The sequence below is a fragment of the Phoca vitulina genome, unplaced genomic scaffold, assembly GCF_004348235.1.
Source record: "Phoca vitulina isolate PV1807 unplaced genomic scaffold, GSC_HSeal_1.0 scaffold31, whole genome shotgun sequence".
NCBI classification, from domain to species: domain Eukaryota; kingdom Metazoa; phylum Chordata; class Mammalia; order Carnivora; family Phocidae; genus Phoca; species Phoca vitulina.
In genome coordinates, this window is record NW_022589734.1 from 916,847 (window position 1) to 926,408 (window position 9,562).

Here is a 9,562-nt window from a genome sequence, read left to right on the forward strand (position 1 = left end):
CTTCAAAAGCTGCTGTTTCTCTACTTTAGGTAAATTACAATTCTCAGTTCTTTCCATTTTTTTCATAGGCTTAAGCATGATGGTGGCTTTAAAGAGAATCATTCCAGCAAATATAACTTCCTTTACCTTTGTTTTCCTTCTCTTTCTGAGTCAAGTTTCCATAGCAATCTTTTTCTGGAAGAAAATCAGCAAAAGCCTCTGAAGCCTCTACCTTTATTTCTTGCCATCCCCCATTCTGATTTCACACTCCAGTTCTGCTGAGCTATTCAGTGCCCAAAGGCACCTCTCCTCTCTCTCCCAGAAGACTTCTCCTGCTGCTACCTGGTCACCTGGCTGACACCCTTTTCTCCACTAAGTCTTAGCCATGACATCTTCTCTTTCGGGAAACATTTCTTCAACTTCTATGACTAGGTTAGTAGGCTTTTTTATTTGTGCCTTCTGTTTGGCTCTGTAAAGGATCACGTTGTTGGAGTATTGAGAAGAGTTCCCCACTATTTACACTCTCCCCTCTGATTATTCCCAAGCAGTTAGGCCATCACTGCTGCAGAGCAGAGAGAAAATAACCTGGCTGTCTGCTCCTGGCATTCGTCTTCTACAGGTACTGTTTCTGGGGACAAAAAAAAAAAAAAAAAAAAGAGGACTCAAGGAAGCCGGGCATTTAAGCAAGGTAAACCTTTTCAACCCTTTCTGGTCTCCCACCCCAGACTAGAGAAAGATGCTCAGAACATCAAAGAAGAAGAATGAGAAGAAATGAATGTAGGGACTTCAGCAGCTCCCTGATAATGGAGAACTATCCACTGCCTCCTGGAGAAAGCCCTTAGGGAATAGTAAACCTGAGAAAAATCTGTTGAAAGGAAGGGTGAGGAAGCACAGGTTATGGGATGGCGGGCGGTGGGGGGGACTGAATATAGCTCCATGGTAACCTGTTTTGGCCAATGACCATCAGACTGGATGGTGGGCATCCCAGGATGTGTTTGAGTGAAGATCGCCCTGAGGAATAGACCCCCTCCTCACTTCCTCCCCCTACCACTTGCTGGGTGCCAAAGAAGCAGTGCCAAATTTAGTACCAACTCAAGGAAAGAGGAGAGATACAAAATGAATTGACATTGAGTTTTCATTATCCTAATGGAATAAGAGCTAAACTGAAAATTACATTGTTAAAAAAATATGAATTAGATTTCTTAAAAATTTTCACTATGGACTTAGATTTGTGCCTGCTGTATCTATAGTAGGACACTGGCCATTCTTATTTGTAATTGCCTGTTTATTAATTTTTCTTCCCTAACATAAACTCCTTGAAGATAGAAGCTGGGTTTGCCATTGTATACACAGTACCTGGAGCAGCGCCTGGCCCTTGGTGGATACCAGAGGCATGAACTCACATGGATCTGCCTAGTATGTCCAACAGTGCCCAAAGAGGTATTAACTAAATGATGGGGCATCTATAGAATGAGATGTTATATAACCATTTAAAAATTTGTATGGCATACAAGTGTTCTATGACACAGAAAAATGTATGTTACTTTGTTAAGAGAAAAGAAAGCAAGTTTCAAAACAATGTGATAGATTCTTTTAAAATGGTGGAGTGATGGCAATTTTAAATTTTCTTGTGTCTCTTTTGTATTTTCCAAAGTTTCTCCAATGATCACTTATTTTGTTATCAGAAGAAAAAAAAAGCACAAAATGTAATTCTTTTAAGTTTGTATATCTCTTTAAACTTGTGTGTGTGTTGCCTGTGTGTGTATTTCCTTTCTTACATTTCCGTGTGGGGTCCCCAGTGGACCCCATAGACTCATTGCCTTTCCAGGGGACACAGCATGTGAGTGAACCTTCTCTGCCACAGGAAGTTCCTCCCTGGCTTGGGGGGAGAGAAAAGGAGAGAACTCTTTCTTTCCTGCCTTCTCTGGGGTTCAGTTCTTTTGCCCATTTCCCCTTGGGTGCCCTTTCCCTCCCACTCATCTCCTCTCCAAGATGAATGGTCTGTCCCTCCCAGCTATCATACTGAAGATGAACCCTTTCTTGACTTCCTGGCTATGGCTGCGGCCCTCTCTCACCTCCATCCCCCACCCTCCCTGGGGAGACTGCCCTCTATCATCCCCCATCCTCTTTACTCCTCTAGGCCCCACACTTTGCCTTTGGCTCCACTGTTTACCTTCATATGAATGGCGAGGCTTGGGGTTGCTTGAAAACAGGAAGGAAAAGAACAGTTTATTCATTCATTCATTCATTCCAGTATAGTTAACGTACAGTGTTACATTAATTTCAGGTGCACATTATAATGAGTCAACAATTCTATACATTTCTCAGTGCTCATCAGGATAAGTGTACTTTTAATCTTTATCTATATCACCCACTCCCCCCCCACCTCCTCCTCTCTGGTAACCACCAGTTTGTTCCTTATATTTGAGTCTGGTTTTTTGTTGATCTGGTTTTTTCTTGGTTTGGTCATTGATTTTTTTTTTTTAAAGATTTTATTTATTTATTTGACAGACAGAGGGAGAGAGACAGCAAGAGAGGGAACACAAGCAGGGGGAGCGGGAGAGGGAGAAGCAGGCTCCCCGTCGAGCAAGGAGCCCGATGTGTGGCTGGATCCCAGGACCCCGGGACCATGACCCAAGCCGAAGGCAGACGTTTAATGACTGAGCAACCCAGGTGCCCCTGGTCATTGATTTTGTTTCTTAAATTCCACATATGAGTGAAATTGTATGGTATTTGTCTTTCTCTGACTTATTTCACTTAGCATAATACCCTCTAGACCCATCCATGTTGTTGTAAATGACAAGATTTCATTCTTTTTTATGGCCGAATAATATTCATATAATATATAATATTCATATAATATTCAGTAATATATATATTGGAATATATATATATATCACATCTTCTTTATCCATTTATCTATCTATGGACACTTGAATTGCTTCTGTATCTTGGCTAATGTAATGTAAATGATGCTGGAATATACATAGGTATGCATATATCTTTTCAAATTAGTCTTTTTGTTTTCTTTGGGTAGATATCCAGTAGTGGAATTACTAGATTGTATGGTAATTCCATTTTTAATTTTTTGAAGAAACTCCACCCTGTTTTCCACAATGGCTGCATAATTTGCATTCCCACCAACAGTGTACCAGTATTCCTTTTTCTCCACATCCTCATTAACACTTGTTATTTCTTGTGTTTTTGACTTTAGCCATTCTGATAGGTGTAAAATGATATCCCATTGTAGTTTTAATTTGCATTTCCCTGATGATTGGTGATGTTGAACATTTTTTCATTATCTCTTGGCCCTCTATATGTCTTCTTTGGAAAAAAGTCTATTCAGGTCCTCTGCCCATTTTTAATTGGATTATTTGGGGTTTTTTTTTTTTTTTTTGGTGTTGAGTTGTATGGTTTTTTATATATTTTGGATATTAACCTCTTATCAGTTATATCATTTGCAAATATCATCTCTCACTCAATAGGTTGCCTTTTTGTTTTGTTGATGGTTTCCTTTGTTGTATGAAAGCTTTTTATTTTGGTGTAGTCCCAATAGTTTAATTTTGCTTTTGTTTCTCTTGCCAGAGGTTGATATACATTTTTAATGGTGGCAAACTTCACCAAAAAATAAATGTACCATTTTCAAGTGTACAATTCAGTGGTATTAAGTACATTCACATTGTTGTGCAACCACCACCACAGAACTCTTTTCATCTTATAAAACTGAAACTCTGCACTCATTAAACATTCACTCTCTTCTCACCTCCCCCCAGCCTCTGGTAACCCCCATTCTACTTTCTGTCTCTGTAAATTTGACTATTCTAGGTACCTCGTGTAAGTGGAATCACACAGTATTTGTCCTTTTGTGACTGGCTTATTTCACTGAGCATGTCCTCAAGGTTCATCCATGTTGTAACATGTGTCAGACTTTTCTTCTTTTAAAGGCTAAATATTGCTTTGTATGTATATACCATATTTTGTTTATCATTCACCCTTCTATGGGTAGACATTTGGGTTGCTCCCAACTTTTGGCTATTGTGAATAATGCTGCTATGAACACGGGGTTACAAATATCTGTTCAAGACCCTTCTTTCAATTCTTTGGGATATATGTGGAATTGCTAGATCATATGGTAACTCTATGTTTAAATTTTTGAAGACTCTACATGCTTTCAACAGTGGCTGCACCATTTCACATTCCTATCCACAAACAATGCAAAAGGGTTCCAATTTCTCCACATCTTCTCAAACACTCTTGTTACTCTCTGAAGAGCAGTTTTTTAAAAGATTTTATTTATTTGACAGAGAGAGACACAGCGAGAGAGGGAACACAAGCAGGGGGAGTGGGAGAGGGAGAAGCAGCTTCCTGCGGATCAGGGAGCCCGATGTGGGGCTCGATCCCAGGACCCTGGGATCATGATCTGAGCCGAAGGCAGACGCTTAATGACTGAGCCACCCAGGCGCCCCTGAAGAGCATTTTTTAAAAAATTTATTAATTCAACAAATATCTTCTGAAGATCCACCATGTCCCTGACCCTCTGCTGGTTTCCAGGGATACAAAACTTCAACAGGACAACATCCTGGCCTTGAGGGTATCATGGGATAGGAGGTGGCTCATACTACATAGGTGCTGTTAGCAGGGCATATTCATCAGCCAGGGGTGGGAGAGGTCAGTGATGACCTCTGAGAAGGAATTATTTTCATCCCCATTTTTAAGGTGAAGAAACTGAGGCTCAGAAACCTGAAGTTACTAGCCTAATGTTGAACAACTACTAAGAAGCAAAGCCAGGATTCTAATCCAGATCTTTCTAATTTCAAAACCTCACCTGTCAAGTCTGATGCCAAGCTGTAGTTGAGGGAATGAGTCAGAGATATGACAGTTTACCCAGTTCACATGGCTGGTGAGCTGCCCACCAGCATCAAACCTAGACTTTCTAAGACCTTTGACCTTTTTTCAACAAGAGGAGTCCCACAGATGGGAGCCCATCCCTTTAGATGGCGAAAGAGACCAGAAGCAAAGAGAACACCAAGACTACCAGAAAGAGAGAAAAATCCAAGGATTTGAGATTGTGCATTAGGATCTGGCTAACTCCCATTTAAAATCTCTTTAAATTATCATTTATTGGGTACTAAGTGCTTTAACATGTATCAGCTCATGTAATCTTTGAAGTAATCTTAGAGGACAGACATTGTATTTATCACCTTATCAAAGGAGAAACTGAGGGCCAGGAGGTAAGTACCTTATTAAAGTTTCATGGCTAACAGGTGTCAGGGAAGTGACACAACCCCAGCTCATCTTATGCCAGGTACTCGACCTTCCTGCTCTACAACTCTGTCTTTCAGTTTATTCTGTAAAATAGATAAAGTGCCAAGAATAATGTCTGGGGCATAGTTAGTGCTACAGAACTATTATTATTATTATTATTTTAAGTTCGGTATTTATTATAAACTTCTTTGAGAGTAGAGAAGGTAGCTTATTTCAATGTTTCCTAAATTTTAGTCACATACCACATTCAAAATTTTATGATTTTTATATGTTACTAATTAAAATTTATGACAAATGTTATTTATTCATTCAATATCTATTTAAAATGTGACTTATCAAAATGTATTTTAAAGTATTGTTATTTTCTTAAAATCTTCAGGTGGACTCACTTTTCAAATTTAAATGTTTACTTTAGCATCACAGAAAGCAATAAAAATTGGCAAAAGACATAAAGTTGGTGTGCTTGTTGTATATACATTTTCCAGTATCCATTTAAAATAAATAATAATGACTGATGGGACGCCTGGGTGGCTCGGTTGGTTAAGCATCTGCCTTCGGCTCAGGTCATGATCCCAGGGTCCTGGGATCGAGTCCTGCCTTGGGCTCCTTGCTCAGCAAGGAGCCTGCTTCTCCCTCTGCCTACCATTCCCCCAGTTTGTGTTTCCTTTCTCTGATAAATAAATAAATAAATAAATAAATAAATAACAAACAAATAAATAAATCATCTTTAAAAAATAAAATAATATGATTGAAATAAAAATGCCCATCACTGCACCATCTAAAACACTCCTCACACTACTTGTGGAACCACCACTCCTTGGGGAGACACAAAATACATCTGTCTGCCCGTCTCCCCACAGCACCTGACATGATGCTTTGTGGCAGTGTTTACCAAATGAATGGCAGATTTAATTAATTAAGAAGAATTAACTTCTTGATTGATTATTAACTTCATGGGAGATTTTCCATCGTTTACCCTGTAACCTCAATCAATTATATCATATATTAATGAAAATAGTACATACATTTAAGTTTTTTTTTTAAATACAGTTCAAGGAGTAAATTTGCAAAACTGGAGCATTGCAGGCCCTACAGAAAATCCCCCCTGCCCCCAAATGACCAAGCAACCTCTGCCCACTGGAATCTAGAGTAACTGGTAACTCCCTCCACCTTCCACCATCTGATGGCCAGATTATAAAGACTAGAAGGGAGCATTTACTCTTTAGAAAACATTTTCTCTAACCGACCATAAATCTCAAGCAAATAAGCAAGTCCATCTTTGAAACCTGGCTGGATCCCTTTGTGCAATTCCAATCTTGTTGAGAAGCATGCAGATGCAGTTCAGCCCAGGGTTTCTTGAATGCTGCCTTTCTTCTGGATAAGAAACTTAACTAAATGTTCATGGTTAGTCTCATGTACTGACTTTTGTTTTTTCATGTTGCTAAAACATTACTTTTCTCTGTAAATGATGACATGTTAGAGCCTTTTCCTGGCAAAAAGACCAAGAAATGCAAACATTAAAGCTGAGACATTAAATTAAGAAGCGTGCAAACATTTCAGTCATTCCTGTCAATGTGTTGCTCAGGCAATCTCACCCCGGGTCTTACTCACCACTGTGTGATTTGGTTATCACATCACTCCTGCCCAGTGCTTCAATGATTCCTGTAATGGAGCTAAATGGGCTGCTTTCCATCATATTAAAAAACAGCAAGGCAAAATTCAAAGTTTTCTGACATTTAGGATCCCAGTCATTATAGGCAACATTAAACTTAAAAAAAAAAGTTTAGGTTCAGACAAAAGTATTATTTTATCTTCTACTTTTGAAGAAAAAGTGGGGGAGGAAGCAGAGTGAGTGTTCTCTGTGTGAACTTCGCCCTCAGCTGTGGCAGGCCTTGATGGGCCCTTCCAGTCACTTGTCCGTTTCTTCTATAATAGACCAGCTGCCCTGTGCGTCCTTCCAGCTGGAACATGGCTCTAGTTCATGAGACTCTCATCTCCACAATGACCAAAATGGGTTAAAAGGGGAGAAGATTTCTTAGGAGAGTTCTTTCTTGCTTGAGAAACTTCGAATGGGGAGAAAGGACTCATGTACTGAGGAAAGTGGGTTCATGGTTAGCCTGAGCAGGCCTCTCTGCATGCTGGCTACTCTCCTCAAACATGGGCCTGAGCCCCAGGGGGTGGGCAGTGTGTGAGGAGCAAGGGAATGCCCTCTTTACTTCCTAATTCCAGATTCTTTCTTCAGCTCTGAGAGACTTCGGGTAGGTTAGGTGGCCACCTACACTTTAGCGAGAAGACACACAGCTCTCAAAAAGTCCCATTGGAAATGCAGAAGAAAAGCTCAGCTGTTTAGCACAGCTATTTAGAGAGTGGAAAGAGATTTGTGGTATCAGAAAATTTGAATGAGAATTGGGTGGACAGGCAGAAGTTTCTGCCTGAGAGACATTGGGGAGGATTATTGTCCTTGAAGAATGGGCATGGCCAAAGTGGAAAAGAGAGTGGAGAAAAGAATGGAGGAGCACACCAAGGGTAAGCTTTGGGGTAGAAGCATGGGAACTCCAAAGTCAAACTTGGGCCTTCAATCAATTTCACGTAATGAGTTAAAAGAAACTTTCAGCATTTTCCATTGGCGCAGGGTTGGAGAGATCTGGCAACTGCCAGGTGATGTTAAGACTCTGTTAGCCTCCATCCCTCACTAGCCCTGCCCCACATGTTAGCCCATCTGTGGACACCAAAGGTCAGAGAGAAGTCATGAGGTGTTTAATTGTATTTGTGAAGGGCATAACATACGGTTTGTAAGAAATTATATGCAGTTTGCTTACTTTTCCTATGTACAGGACAAAAAAAGGTCTCCCAGGGCCCTATCTTGCTATAGGCTTGAGCAAATGCAAGAAACCTGGCCAGCCTATTCCTGGTAAGCCCAGCAAATTCCCCGCCAGTCCAGAATGATGAATAACTTCTTTGCAATTAGAGCACAACACCAGCAACAGAAGCAAAACCTCTGGTCAGGGGAAAAACAAACCTTTACTCATCTGACAACTGAGTTCTTGGGGCTCTCCTGGTGCCAGCAGCATGGACTCCCACAGAGCTCTGCATCCCTGGGGCCACCACTTGTCAGGCTGCAATAGGCCTCGTTGTGGGGACTGGTGAGTCCTGGGGCAGGAGCCACTCCTGCCCTTGCCAGTTGACTAACATGTCCCCCAATTCAAGGTTCTATTGATTTTTCCTCCCACTGCTGCCACTCTCCAGCTCTGGGTCTTTTCCAGGTGTCTGGATGTAGCTCTCTCCCTAGGAATGAGAGAGGCATTGGAGATCTGTGGAAGCTTGCAGGATTTCTCAAGCCATGTGGCTTCCCATGGTGGTGGCTAAGGTATCTACTCCCTGGGCAGGAAGACCCTCACAGCTGAAAGGCTGGGAGCTTCTGTGGGGCAGAAGAGGAGAGGGGAGCTTCAGCCTGCATGGGGTGGGCCTGAGGGGATGCATATAGGGCCTGTAGAGAGGGCAAAGGTAGCTACAGAGAGGGACGGGAAGCTGAGGTGGGATAAAAAGGAGGAGCACAGATCTGAGGGACAGGAGTTGGGCAGCTGCTGGGAGGGCTGCCCTAGGGTTACTGGGCAAAGGCCTGGGCAGAGATGGACTTTTTTTTTTAAAGATTTTTATTTTTTATTTATTCATGAGAGAGAGAGAGAGAGAAAGAGAGAGGCATAGGGAGAAGCAGGCTCTCCGAGGAGCAGGGAGCCCGATGCGGGACTTGATTCCAAGACCCTGGGATCATGACCTGAGCTGAAGGCAGATGCTTTCACCCAGGTGTCCCAGAGATGGACTTTCAGAGCCAAGGCCTGTGGAAGCCAGTCTGGGACCCAACATGTGGAAGCTCTCGCAACATCTCAGGCTGAACAGAAACCAAAAAACTCCCAGATCTGCTTCCTCAGGTGCATGTTTTCATGTCCCCTAGTGTCACTGTTGCCTCCTTACAGGGAGGAGAAAGTGGTGATTGCATAGTGGGGTTTCCTGTGAGTCTCTTGTGTTCTCTCTGCCCTGAGAAATAGCCCCTGAGTTCTACACTTGTATAGGGGGGTGAGGGGCACAGAAGGAGGAAGGTGGCCAAATGGGATGCCCTACATTGATATGTTGAGCATCACGGACACACCTTTAGCCTCTTTTCTTGTCCCATGGCTGGGGCCATGATATACTGGAGCTGGCTCAAGCTGGCTTTCGATAGCCAAGTGTCCACTTTTCAGTGGTCATCAAACAAAGCCATGATTGGAAACTAAACTGTATAAATGTATAATACGTTACATTAAACACAAAGGTAACAAAT